Source organism: Ursus arctos, unplaced genomic scaffold, assembly GCF_023065955.2.
Source record: "Ursus arctos isolate Adak ecotype North America unplaced genomic scaffold, UrsArc2.0 scaffold_2, whole genome shotgun sequence".
Classification (NCBI taxonomy): domain Eukaryota; kingdom Metazoa; phylum Chordata; class Mammalia; order Carnivora; family Ursidae; genus Ursus; species Ursus arctos.
The window spans coordinates 38,134,620-38,149,415 of record NW_026622874.1 but is presented as its reverse complement, the minus strand read 5'-3'; the positions used below and the strand labels follow the sequence as shown (position 1 = coordinate 38,149,415).

The window sequence follows — 14,796 nt, the reverse complement described above, 5'->3', positions numbered from 1 at the left end:
CTCAGACCTTTCCTTGTAGCCTAAATCTATAATCCCCTGTTCACAGTAAACCAACTCCCTTGTGCCCTCAGCCTTTTCTCTGCACATTCCTTCCACCTGCCACTTTATCTGACAAAAGCACCCAGGATACCTGTCCAGGGGAATATAATCTTCCAGATCCCACTGGCCCAAAGGTGGAGCAGCCAATCCCAATCCCCACAAATAATAAACTTGTAAACCTCCCTCCACCCTGGGCTCCTGCCACCTGGCTCATACCATTCACTGGTCCTCATTGATTCCCTCTCCTGGTCCCTCCCCACTGTCCCCACCCCTCAGTCACTGGAGGTCTGAGCACTGGCTCACAGTCTTCCTCATAGCCATTCCCTATGCACCCTCTGGACCAGCACTCAATCCCTTCCCTCCCAGACCTTGATCCATTAATTATCCCATCCCTCTCCCGTATCTTCAACCTCTCCTCCTCTACCAGCTTCTCCTCCCCACCAAGTTAATTAATGAATTAATTGCTCTATTAATCACTTTCATTTCCAAGGGAATTTGAAGCCATTTACAAAGACACAGTCAATCAATTCCAGATGAAAGAGTTAAATGTAGAAAATGAAACCATAGAAGAATTTGCAGAACACACGCATAAATGTTTCCATAATTCTGTTGTGGGAAAGGACTTTAGAAGCCCCACGTCAGAGGCAGAAATTATAAAGGAAAACACTGACAGACTTCAGTGCATAAAAATGAAAATCTCTGTATGAGGGGAAGAGAGGGATAAAGAAAGGGGGGGTAATCAGAAGGGGGAATGAAACATGAGAGACTATGGACTATGAGAAACAAACTGAGGACTTCAGAGGGGAGGGGGGTGGGGGAATGGGATAGACCGGTGATGGGTAGTAAGGAGGGCACGTATTGCATGGTGCACTGGGTGTTATACACAACTAATGAATCATCGAGCCTTACATCGGAAACCAGGGATGTACTGTATGGTGACTAACATAATATAATAAAAAAATCATTAAAAAAAAAAAGAAAATCTCTGTATGGACACAAAAGCCTTTTGAAAAGATTCAAGCCATCAATATACTATGAAAATACTTGCAGCATATATGGGGGACAAGGGAATTCTAGCAAATCAATAAGAGAAAGCAAACACTCCATAGAATAAAGAGCAAAAGACTTGAACAAGGAATTCACAAAATGATACATATAATTGGCCAAAACCTAACAAAAACAAAAGGCCTCCTTAAAATCGAAGAGATGCAGATTAAATGTTATCATTTTTGCTATCAACTTTACTACCTTTTAGGAAAGGCACAATATCCAGTATTGGCACAGCACCACAGGGCTCTCAGACACCGCTGTGGGAACGACGCCAGACCTAGAAATGGGTCCCAGGGAAAGGAGGAAAAATGTAGGCAAATGATGGTGTACAAGGAAAATGCTCAAGTTGACTCTCTAAGGGTAAACTGGCACTGGGTAAAGATGGAAACAAAAGACATGTGGGCAGAGAAAAGACCACCACGGTATGGCCGGTCCATCTGAGACCACTGGAGTGTCCTCTTTCATATTGCAGAGAAAGCAGTTAGCAACTGCACGGGATTGTGTATGGCTGTTGTCGACCTTTGTCTGACCTTTGACTCTGTTGCCCAGGACCAGTTACAGGCTAAACTGTGGGAAGTCAATGTAGACCTCTAAACATTGATGGTTTATAGAACTACAGTGTGAAATGACTGAGAGTCAGGGCTTAGAGGACTGCTCTGCTAATGGATGAAATAATTTCCACTAGGAAGAGAAATGCTATGACCACTCCTCCTTTCCTCTAATTTGTACTTTAATGATTTGATGCCATTATTGGATGAACTAAAGTAGCCCCCATCTCCTCCAGCAGAGAAGGCAAAGGCATGTGTGGTCAGGTGCCCACAACCAGCTCGCCTCCACTCCTCCAGTGGGCTGCCCATCACCCAGGCCTACAGGACCACGTCCAAGGCTTGCCTGACTCCTGCTTCCTGCCCATCTATCTCGTGCCCACCTACCAGGCTGTAGACTGAAAGGACACTCGAAGTCACCGTCTGCCTGCCCACAGTCTCCCATGCAGGGCACCCTGCCCTGTCCCCAGCCCCAACATGCCAAGGACAGCCCCACAAGAGGGCCTGAGAAGTACTTTCACAAAGAGACCTCAGAGGGTGTCAAGCAGGTACTAACAGCAGTCTGCAAAGTAAGACTAGGATAAAATCTAGCAACCGCGGTCAGGTGGAGAAATAGGGGATCTTTACAATAAGAAGGAACACCATGCTTCAGCCTGGCCTCAAGACAGTAGTGAGAATTCTTCCCCAGTAGAGGCGAGAGTGGATTTACTTTGTCATCCTTCTCGTATCCAGCCATTCCACTAGTTGTCAGCTACATGCATCAGTGACAATGCCAAACAGGACCAGAGGGATAAAAATGGACCTGATCAAAGGTATGTGTGGTCCCTGAGCTGCTGACCTTGGCCTCCAGCACAGAGCTGAGCCAAGCACTGGCCAACTGAACTAATCAGCTGACCACCCATGAGAAGGTCCTAAGACCACTGACCCATTACAGCCCACACCCCTGAGACGTCAGCATTCCCACAGTCCATCCCTCCACTGGCACAATACCACACAGGCCACTTCTGCCTCTCCCCTTAGGCCTAGTCCCCATCAAACCCCAGTGTGGGGACCATGGCCATGTAGGCACCTCAGCCCACCCCCTCTGGGAGCTATGTCTGTGACAGAACCGAGAACCCCATCTTGGTGCTGCCTGCACCTCTCCTGGGAACGGCTTCCCTATTCACGCTGTGGTGCCCAGGGATCCCCCCAAGAACCCAACTCACCTACATTGTCCTCAAAGCATCCCCAGCTCCCCTTGGCCCAGGCTCCCCCAGGCCCTACATCTAGGACTGGCCAGACTTCAGCCAAGAGAGCCTTAAGGCCGAGGAAGCTGCTTTGGCTTCACTTGTTCACAGAGCAGATGCAGTTTCTGCTTTCACTGGATCATCATTTTTTCAAAAGCTTGATGGGAAGAGGATTTAAAAACATTCCTGTGGTAGGCCCCACCCCTCCCTCTTCACTGCAGCTGGGGCCCTGCTCTCTCCTCCTCCCCAGAGGACAGCCCTCACCTAGACCAGGAGCCCACGCACAGGAGGTGACCACCACCATTCCAGGTGGGAGTCTGGGAGAATCAGACCACCTCTGGGGTGATGGAGGAGGGATCTCCAAACACAATGTTCTTTGAGCCTGGCAGGAAAGGGGGCACAAAGGAGCCCTCCTGGTTTGCCTTTAGAGTGGGAACCCACAGGTGCTAAGTATCTTTACAGAGATCTCAAGAGGACAGCAGCATATCTCTCTTCCCCAGACAGCATCAGTATCTCTCTTTCATTGAGACATGGTTTCTAATCCTTACAACAACCTTCTAAAGTAGCTTTTATTACCCCTATTTGCCAGGTCAGGAAAACAAGGCTGAGAAGGTTAGGTGAGCTGCCAAAGAAACAGAGCTAGAAAGCAGGAGAGATGTGATCCCAAAGCAGAGGAGCAGGACCCTGAGGCCCAAGGATGGAGTCCCTAGACCATAGCCACCAAATGCACGTCTGGCCTCAGGATGCACTCCTCAGCCTCCATATCAACACCGTCCTTGCTGTGATTGACAGCTCTGGGCCTTCCAGAGATTGTGGAGAAGAGAGGAAGGGGGGTAAATATAGTGGAAACCAGAAAAGAAAATCAGTCATGGGCAGCTCTGGAGGAGGCCTCCTCCTCCTCCTCCTTCTCCTCCTCCTCCTCCTCCTCCATTTTTCTCCTTTTTCTCCAGCATTCCTCAGATCCAGCCAGCTTTCCCTGTACCCTGCATATCCTGTTTGCCTTTGGGGTGGTACTAGGGGCCAAGAGGGTCCTAGGGCACTGCCCCATAAGAGGCTATAGGCAATGAATGGGGGTGGGGAGGGAGGTAATGGGCCAAATCCAGTCTGGCCACATGCTTAATATGCCCAGTTGGTAGCAGGTGGCACACCTGGGGTAGGTGCGATTGAAGAGGAAGACTATGGAGTTCCAAGTGTCTAGCAGATGGGAGGCCTGGGGAAAAGGGGAGAGAGTGCTCATGGGGGGTGGGGTCTTAGCTGAGACACATGGACAATGGTGCTTCCAAAGCTCAAGGGTGAGGCCTCTGTCCAGATGATCTCTCCTGGGGCCCAACCAGGTATCTACTGGCCATGGCATCCAAGCCGCATTCTTAATGGACCGAATGATTTGGGAGACTCCCGTGTTTGCTCTAGGGCTCAGTTTCTCCTTCTGTGAAATAAGGAGAAATCCTTTCTGCCTCCTTGCTCCCCATTTCTTCACGTCCTGAGCAGGCTGAATAAGGTGGTATCTAGAAAACGTTCAGCCTCTTGGGGTATTAAGAAGTATTAAAGTCACTTTCATAATATATAACAGGGTTAGGCGTAATGGGCTCCATTTCCTGGTTCTCACTGTCAGACAAAAATGTCCCAGAGAAGCAGGACAATCTATGTCGCTTTCGGACAGGGCCTGTTCGAGCCAAAGCGCTTGGCTGTCAGTACTGACCATCTTCTGTGATACCTTGACAATATATCTGGGGAGGCTCATGGGCCGAAGGCTAGGAGCTGGGAGTGTTAGCAAGGAGTCTATTTCTTTCTTATGTGAACGTGTATGTGCATACGTGTGTGCGCACGCACACATGGTATTGGGGGAGCCTACTAGATCCCCAACTCCTAAACATGCTCTCCCTTCCTCCTTCTAAGTGCTCTGATCTGAAATTTCACTTAACCTCAGTGGGTAGATTCAAGAAGAGGGTCTCAAGTGTCCCTTAGTTCACTCATTCCGGGGATCCTTAGTAAGTTCCATTAGGGAGTTAGTACTTTCCATTACCAAAGCTCATTGCACTTTCGAAAGGATTCACACCAGGATCCCTTTATTCATCAATACACACCTTGGTTGAATACCTCCCATATGCTAGTGCTTTGCCAGATGCTGTGGCAATCACAGTGGCTGAGCCCCAGGCTCTGCTCTCAAGGAGCCAACAATCTGGTAGGAGGAAACATGCACAGTCATCACAAGCACATATGCTGTGTGTCAAGACAGGCAAAACAAAGTGCTATGGGGATGTGTGTGTGTTAGTCTGATGATGACGATGAGGCAAAATCCAGGAAGGCTTCAAGGAAGAGGCAGCAGCAGGGTTGGGGGTTGGTTTGAGGTCTGGGAGGTCTATCAGTGCTCCAAAACGTACTCTGCTCTTCGAAGAGACTCTGTGGAGTTAGTGGCAAGAGAATAAACTCTGGAGCCACAGTGCCTGGGTCCAAAGCTTGACTCTACCATTTGCTGATGATGTGACCTTGGGCAAATTCCACAAACTCTGAGTTTCTTCATCTGTAACATGAGGCTGAGACCAGGACCTACCTCTTCATTGCTTTGAAGAGTAAATTAGTGAATGTAGTGCTTAGAACAGTACCTAGGACATAGTAATGATTCAACAAGTATTGCTATTATGATCACAAGAACAAAGAGCCTTTTTTTCAAGTGTCCCTCCATCCCAGATGCCCAGGGATGGAAGCTGAACTGCCTGGCTCTTCTGGAGCTTCCAGCAAAGCAAAGGGGGATCAGAGCACCTGCCAGGCTCTGATCAGAAACCTATAGCATCAACAGGTAAAACACTGCCTGTGCTGGATGTGATAACACCCAAACACTGACCACAGATACGGTAGGCAACTAGACAGTTGGAAATTTTGTAGTGGAAAGAGTAAAGCCTTTTGAGTCAGGAAGACCTGGGTTCAAATCCTAGATCTGCTACTTCTTGCTATATGGCCTTAGAGAAGCTATTTTAACTTCCCTGAGCCCAAAGTCCTCATCCGTAAAAAGGAGTCTTAGAGTTTTGTAAAGATTCAATGACAGAATAAAGATGAGATACCCAGCATGGTGGCTGGCACACAGTAGACGCCCAAGAAATGGCCAAAATTATATTAAGGAGAATAGCTGCCCTTCTTCTCTGAAGGGAAGGAGACAAATTGAGACACAGACTGGAATAGTCTGATGGATGGCAGGCGAGTCCAGAGGCCGGTGGCTTCCAGGGAGAAGGGGCACAGTCCCTGAACACAGTGTGCAGCCCTAGCCAACATGTACTTCCACCTTTTCCAGTCTACACCCCGGCTGTCGATTCTCTCATCCTCACACTGAGGCTATTTTATTTTAAATCCAACACTTTTTAGTTGTATTTACCAACTGCATGCCAGGCACTGTTCTGAGTTCTTCACCTAGATTAACCTGCAATTGCCCTGTGAGTTGGTGGGATTATATTATCATTCCCACGTCACAGGCAAGGACACCAAGGCACAGAGAGGCTAATGAATTTGCTTGTGATCACACAGCTAGTAAATGGAAGAGCCAACATTAGAGGCACAGTGGAACCAGTCTGGGCCTGAAACAACCCTGCTCTGCTGCTCAGCCTACAGCCTCAATCCAGGCCTCCCCACCCCCCACCCCACTGACTCCCTTCCACCCCCAACCTCCTTTTTTCAGACTTGAATCATTCTGGCCTCGGGCCCCATCAGGACAAACAGAGGCGACTGGCTCCTCAATGCTCTGCAAACCCCAGAGCCAGGAAGTATTTTTGGCCTATAAATATTTTACTCTAGCTCAGAATGTGGTGAGAGCTTAAGCGCCAGCTCTTTCAGATCTGCGGGGCCAGAGGCAGGATGAAGGGAGGGAAGGCGGGCACTATATTCAGTGGTCCCTCCCAGGTCTGGAGGACTGACTAGCCAGGCTGCAGGTTCCCAGCCAGGACTCTCCACCGCCCTTTCTGCCCTTGAGTCTCCCGCAGCGGCGGCGGGGTAGGCGGGGCGCGCGGGGCGGCGGCCGTGGTGCTGATAGGACAGCTCCTCCTGCAGTGGCCCCGTTAAAGGAGCCGCGTCTGCGCTTTGCGAATGTAGTTAGGATGTCCACTTCAAAAAGTCAGAATATTTTAACCACAGCATGGAGAGGCTGGATATGGAAGGAAAGAGAAGAGAGAGAAGGGAAGGAAAGAGAAGAGAGAGAAGGGAAGGAAAGAGAAGAGAGAGAAGGGAAGGAAAGAGAAGAGAGAGAAGGGAAGGGAGGGAAGGGGAGGGGAGAGGGGAGAGGGGAGAGGGGAGGAGGGGGGAGGGGAGGAGGGGGAGGGGAAAGGGGAGGATGGGGGAGGGGAGAGGGGGGAGGGGAGAGGGGAGGAGGGGAGAGGGGAGGAGGGGGAGGGGAGGAGGGGGGAGGGGAGGAAATGCAAAAAAAAAAAATGTCTGGGAGATGGGACTTTGGGTGCTGGTCATATGATTCCATCACGGGCTGAGTGAATTTGGGCAAATTATGTCTTTCCCCTGGTGTGTTATTTAAAAGCTGCAAAACAGGAAGGAAAAACGTGGCTTCTCCAGAAGGAAAGAAAAATACTGGAATAATTCACGGTAAAGGTTTGGAGTGTCTCTGGACTCAAGCACTGAGGGACAGACCCTGCACAGTAGAGGGTGGTGGTTAAGAACACAGGACCTGGAGCCAGAACCACCCCCTTCCTCCAGCCTCCCTCTGTATCTTCCCAACACCCCTCCTTCCCCCCACCTCTGGGCAAATCCAGTTTCCCTGGCTGCTTCCTAGCCTGTGGTCCTAAGCAAGTTATTTAACCTCCTTGGTCTGCTTCCTCATCTGTAAAACAGGAATAATAATAATAACAATATCTATTTTATAATGTTGTTATAAAAATTCAGTGAGTTATTATAGGAAAATCACTGAAGACAGTGCCTGGCTCATACAAACCCACACAAATCACTGAATAAATGCTAGTTATTACTGAGTCAAATAGATCATCAGCGCAGCGTGTATCTCCCTTCTCTCTGTTCTACGCAAATTTCCCACTGGTACCTTTTGTCACCTACTCCCGTCAGAACAACATAAATGTTATCACTGTATGTTTCCCTCTAACCTAAATTTCTATTCCTTATTTGAGTATGAATAGGACAGTTTACATGGGACTGGGGTAGGGAGGATAAACAAGGTTGGAGAAGTTTCCAAAATAAACCATGGCAGGGGTTAGTGAGAGAGGTGGGGAGACCTCTTTCATGGAGCCCCTTCTGAAGTTGATGCAGTCCTGACAGCATGAGCGAGGCTTCGGGGCAACCTCTTCAGAAGCAGAAGGTGGACAGAATGGACTTTCAGGGATCCAGACACCACAGACAAAACTCCTGGACTCACGCAGGCCTCTTTGCAAGCTTTCTCCCTCTACCTGCCACACACTGTCTTCTGCCCCTGAAAGCCTGACGGGTTCCTGCCAGGGCCAAACCCCAGATGGAGGCTTCCTTCTGGTTGGAGGCCCAGGCTGGTCCCTGGAGGCTGACCACCTCAGCGAAAAGAGAGCTCTGTCCCTCTGATGCCCCAGCAAAGAGGTGATTGTGTTGTCTCACCTCTTGGCCAAGTACCATATAGATAGTGACACACTTACTCTCTCTCTCTCTCTCACACACACACACACCTATCTGTAGCTTCAGTCTGTCTGCTTGCTCTCCTTGTCCCTTCCCTTTGGCCCATCTCTCATCCAGCCCAGAGATGAGGGGGTGCTCTGTCTTCCTATCTTTTTCCATCTCAAGGACTGTGGGCTCTCCTACAGTGTGCTCAAAGGCTTTCCCTGGAAAAATGGGCACCAACACCCTCACTATGTATACACAATTTTCACTTAACATTTGTGGATTATAGACTTGCTACAGCTCACACATGGAATTAGGGATCGGGGGATAAGGGCAATTGATAACATCCCTATGCCTAGAGGAAGTAACTTGTTCCAAGTCACTGCTGAGTAATGGTAGTGCCTGGGGAGACTCCTAGTCCAGTGCTCTTCCTCACACCACACAGTCTTCCCTTCCCATAAGACCCCAAGGCTGGACATCATGGGGAGGTCTCCAGGGCTGAGGACAGGACTGCAATGGCCATTTACTAAATGTTTCTCCTTCTTACCCAGACTCTTATCTCTGCCAGTCTCTCAGGACAGAGATAAGGGAAGATCTGAGATGTGGGTACACGGTGGTGGGGCCAAAGTAGAAGAGATCTGAAGCCATCCCCCTTCTCCAAGCTCTTAGCCTGCAGACCCTGGCTTTGGGCTTCAGTAAACCAGCTAGGGGCCATGCAGCTAGGCCTGGTCCTTGGCAGAGAAGGTGACCACCCCCGTCAGTATTGAGAGAGGCACAGGATGGGCAGCCAGCCATGTTGTCTTCAGGACAAGCATGGGCAGAGTGGGCAGAGCATTGGCAGGAAGCAAGGAAACGGGTCTGCTGGCTAGGACTTGGCAGGCACAGGGTGGGGGCTCGGTACTCCCAGCGCCCGCCTGGCTGGCTCCTGGCTCAGAATGGGGATTAGGATTGTGGGATTGTCCGCAATAGTAGAACTCATTATTCTCCTTCCCATCTCCACCCCTGGAGCCCAGGGCTCTGCCAACACCCTCAGGAATTCCTTTAACCTTAAAACGGTAGAATGGTCTTCTTTTTGGCCAGATGGCAACATGTCCCTACAGAGGAAGATGGGACTGGCCAAGTTAATCTCAGGTAATATCAAATAGCTCAGTTTCCTGGCATTTACAGTAAATGATCAAGGTGGTGCCAACACCCTACCCTTCAGGCCCAGTCCAGCTGAGCCTAACCCCCTTTCCCAGGAGATGGCTTCCAAATGCTATACTGCCTAGACCTGGCATTCTCAGAGCAAGTCCATCACAAGTCCATCACACTCCCCACAGAGTGTTCCGTAGCCTCAGGACTATTCTGGCTAAGCCCAGGCTGACAGGCAGGACAGAGGTAGCAAACAACATATGTAAGAGAGATGTTCACTGTTCTTCCAACACTACTCTCGGAATCTCCTGTTCCAACTCTCCACACTGGAAGTTCTTCCAAATGTCTAACTTTCAGCCCTCCTGCTAAGAAACAAGTCCACTTCCTGGTTCTCCAGTCTGGGGGGTTATTTCTCACAGCCTCTGGCCTTGAGAGAAAAGTGAATTCTGAGCTCCAGGGAGGGGCCCCAGAGCCACCCAGCTGAAGACTTGCACTGTATCAGCATATTGGCATTTTTCACTGATTTGATCCATATAAACGGCTCCACTGTCAGGATCCTTGGTTCCTTTTCAATTAGCCAAGAGAAATGATTTAGTGCTAATGAAAATCAATGGTTTAAAGCTGTCCCACAAATCACAGGGGGCTGGAGGCCTGGGTTATAAATACCTCCCAGGAAGTTGAGCTGGCATGGGGAGCACGTGCAGCCATACGCAGCTTTCGCTCTGCTCCAGAACACCTCCTGCTTCTCACCCCCCAGCTCCAAAACCCCCTCTGGGTGCTCCCAGGATGTGCTGTGCTTTCCTGTAAGGCAAATGAGAACCTGGGAGTTCTCAATCACAAGAGGACCATTGCCTAGGCCCCTGGGGAGCTGCCCCACAGACAGTCCATGTTGTAGCCCCATCTTATCCACCCCCCCGGGGTGTGTGTGTGTGTGTGTGTGTGTGTGTGTGTGCGCGCATGTGTGTCTAATTACTTCCTTTAGGCCACTGTTACCAGAGCTCCGGCTTCCCAAGCAATAGCTTAGATTCCAGATGGATCCTTGAGCTAATGAATGGGGGAGGAACAGGAGTAAGTGGAGCCTTGGGGGTGAGGGAACTCATCTCAAACAGAGAAACTGGAACCTTCATAGACCCCCAGGCAGCTAGCCAGATGACTGCCTCTCCCACCAGACCTGTCAGCTCCGTCTTTCTCACACTCACTTTATTGTTATTTTTCTCCCTCAACTCAAAGCCTGCAATGTTCTTCCATGGATGGTTTTTCCATCCAGGCAGATGGAGGACATATCACTCAACAAGGCCCACATACTTTCCAGGCCACAAAGTCCAGAGCCACTGGGCTGGGGCAGGGGAGGGAGGTTCCTTGGTGCTGGGGTAGGAGGGGTCTGGGGGATTCTTGACTGCTTGTAAAGCCGTCCAGCCCAGAGGCCCTGCCATTTTGCCACGAGGAGTCTAACACCTGGGCTGGAACGCCACATCTGGGCATTTGGAGAGGGCCTGGACTTGCAATCTGACTGCAAACCCATCAGTCAGACTGGACTGTGAGTGCGAACCAGGCCTCCTGCCAAGTCAGGTCAGCCTTAGGCTGGCTACACTAGCAATAAGCCCTACTTTCCTCAAAGTCCTCAGAATGTGGGAAGGGTGGGAGAGGGGCAAAGAGGCATGAGTGGGGACTTGGAGGCAGGCCCAAAAGTCAAGAGTAGCCTAGGAGTCAGACCACTGGACTGGATTCCAGTGCTAAGTATCTCCCGGAATTATTCAGTCTCTAGCCTTAACTTTACCATCTGAGAAGTAGGGCAAGCAATTCTGGCATGAAAGAGTATTCAACTTACTCCTCATTCCTCAGCAGTGGAGAGCGAGCATTGGTTGCCTGTGTGTATTGAGCAAAACCAAGTACCCCTGTCCTGCTGGCTCCACTGGCTTCCCTCAGAGCCAAGCTAAAACTATGCTTGGGCCCCCATTCCTGCCAGCACAATGCTGCCAAGCCAGGACACCCCCCCCACCCCCTTTCTGCAGCAGCACATTCGTGTGGGAGTCACGCGCAGAGGAGAGGCCAGGCCTGACTGTAGCCCAAGGCAGGGGGCCAGGCTGCAGGAGAACAGCCTCCCCTCCCCCTACTGACCCAGATCATGGGAAAGGGTCTGATGCGCTGTGAGGCTCCCAGACTGTAGCTCCCCAAAGCCCGGAATCCTGCCAGACACCAGGAGGCTAACAGGTGAGCTTATGCGGTTCCATACCAGCTGAAGCTGGGAAGCCCCTTCTCTGGCTGGTTGGCTCCTAAGGAACAGAACTTATCCACAGTTCTATGGGGACGCCGGGGTGGCTCAGTCGATGAAGCGTCTGCCTTCGGCTCAGGTCATGATCTCAGGGTCCTGGGATCGAGCCCACATCGCAGCATCGGGCTCCTTGCTCAGCAGGGAGTCTGCTGCTCCCTCTGTCTCTGCCCCTCTGCCTGCTTGTGCTCTCTCGTCTCTTTCTCTCTCTCTCAAATAAATAAATAAAATCTTAAAAAAAAAAAAAAAAAGAAGGGCGACGGAGCTCTCTAGGGTCTCCTTTAGAAGGGCATGGATCCCATTCAGGAGGGCTCTGCCCTCCTGACAGAATCACTTACCGAAGACCCCACTTCCTAATACAGTTACCTTGGAGGTTAGGATCTCAACTTAGTCATTTGGAGGGGACAGAAACAATCTAAAGCAGCGTGAAAAATGCTTAGCATGGTAGCAGGTGGAATGTGCTTAATAAAGGTTAGTTTCTATAAAAATAACAAAGCACTCATTAGAAAAAGCTTGGAAAATCTAGAAAAAGACAAAGAAGAGAAAGCTTATCACCTGCAAACCTACTAGCCCACAGTTAGCATTTTTAAGTGTTTTGGTTTCTTCCAGGCTTTTTTTTTTTTTAAAGATTTTATTTATTTATTCGACAGAGAGAGAGACAGCCAGCGAGAGAGGGAACACAAGCAGGGGGAGTGGGAGAGGAAGAAGCAGGCTCATAGCGGAAGAGCCTGATGTGGGGCTCGATCCCATAACGCCGGGATCACGCCCTGAGCCGAAGGCAGACGCTTAACCACTGTGCCACCCAGGTGCCCCTCTTCCAGGCTTTTTACTATTCACACTCATATATGTTATATATGAGTATAATATATACTATACATATATAATATATATATAGTACACATATAGTATACATATACACATATATATTACTATAAAATTGTGATTATACTAAACATACATGTCATGTCTCCTCACTTACTATGAATTAAGCATTTTTACTTCTCATCTAAAAACCCTGAAATTGTTTTAAAAAAGCATCCTTATTAATAGACCATAAACCATCACACAAATGCATTATACAGAAACGACTTAACCATCCTATCATTACTGGCCACTCAGGGTGTTTCCGATTTCCTACCAGTATGTACGATGCAGTGATAAACACACAAACAAGCTTTGCTTGAGCCTCAGCTCATATCCTCAGGTTTCTTTCTTAGAAGGGGAATTCCTGGGTACAGGTGAGAATCTGATGAGGACTCTCGGTCATAAACTGCAGACCACTGTTCAGAAAGATACAATCAATGTGTTCTTCGTCCAGTGGTGTCTGTCTGGCTCAAAGTATCCTTCCTTCGCAGCAACGAGGATCGTACATCAGAACGGTCTCGCTCAGCAGTGCGGCTGCAGCCTCTGCTGGGGGCCTGGCCCTCCACATGGCCACACATGCCAAGAGCTTTCGCAATGTTCTTGAACAGTCGGGCCAGGCAGGGGAGCAAAGCTGGAGGCAAAAATGTGTGGGGTGGCCTCACCACCAGCAGATCCTGCTCTCCCTGCCCTCTGAACACAGAGAAGAACAAAGGAACTGCTCTTCTTGGGGGATTTAAGTTAGAGGTTAGGCAAGCACAGTCCATGAAGAGCCCTAAATACTGGGACTGGGGCCTTACGGGTTCTTCCGCTTTGAAGGTTTGGGGGGGGCAAAGAATGCTCAGGGCCAGGTGCATGGACAGGGTGACAGGAGGAAGCTTGGCCTTAGCATATAGGCTTGAAGTACATGGCAGTACCCCCGAGGAAAGTGCCAGCAAGATGAGGTGGTTGGGTAGGGTTACGGAGTCCCTACAAGTGCCAGCCACTGGGTTAGAGGGGTCTTCTACGCACTATCTACGTTGAACAATAAGTAAGTCCAAGAAGGTCCTGCTTTGCCCTCATGAGGGTCCCTGGCCACTTGTCCAGGTAGATAGTTCCTAGATGTTCTGACCAGCTTAGGCTTCCTTCCCCCTTTCTTGGCAGTCCTTCCTCTGAGTCCATCAGCCGGTGAATGCCTGTCAGGCCCTCAGCACTGTCACTGGAAGAACCAGGGTCCCCTCTATGAACACCAGTCCAGGCAGCTGGAAATCCAGGGCTGTCCTCACTTCCTTTCCCACCTTCTCTTTCTCTCCTTTTCCCTGCAGGCTTCCTCCAGACCTTTGGAACAGGAACACAAAGTGTGTGTGTGTTGGGGGGGGGTGGGTCAGGGGAGGGAGGGCAGGCAGAGGCTGCTGAGACCAACCACTGCCTGGAGCTGGACAGACCTGGAAAATCTAACAGGGATCTCTCTCTCTCTCTCTCTCTCTCTCTCTCTCTCACACACACACACACACACACACACACTCCTTGGGCACAAGCCTGTGTGGTTCAAGATCTTGTTTACAACAGCCCCCATCCTCCAGCTCCCATCCCTGGCCTTAGCCCTTCCCTAGATGGTGCCTGCTTCACACATGGCCTTGTTCAGATACACCCCTATTTCCTACTGAAATACACTCCCCATTACCTCACTCAAGCAACTATTGAAAAATCCTCCCTCATCCGGGCTGCATTCCTGAACTGACCCCCAGAAAGGTGATCACGTGGCCCAGCCCCACTCTATCTAAACACAAAATGCCTGTGGCTCTCATCCTTGGCCCTCGCATAAATGTCCTTAAGCTAGACTCTCTCTCTCTGCATGCAGACTGTCACTCTCGTGACTTGTTATCTCATGAGGTTTGGTTGAAGCTATTTGTGATGCTCTCTGGGGGCCCTGAGAGCAAGCAAGTTGTTGCTGGTAAAACTGCATGAATGTCCTGAAATACAGGGTCTCACCGCCTCCTCCTACCACCACCTAACTTTTTTTTTCTCTCTCTCTTTTGGCAGTACTTGTTGTCATGGAGATTCTAACACAATGGGGCAGGTAGGAAGCCTGTTGCTTGGCAACGAGATGCTGGAGGTACAGGATTGG

General features: G+C 50.0%; 1 protein-coding gene across 7 annotated transcripts in view; it reads right to left on the bottom strand.

Annotated features, from left to right (window-relative positions):
* Positions 1-14,796, bottom strand: part of NAV1 (neuron navigator 1) — a 242,987-nt gene that overhangs the window by 172,560 nt on the left and 55,631 nt on the right. The window lies entirely within an intron of this gene.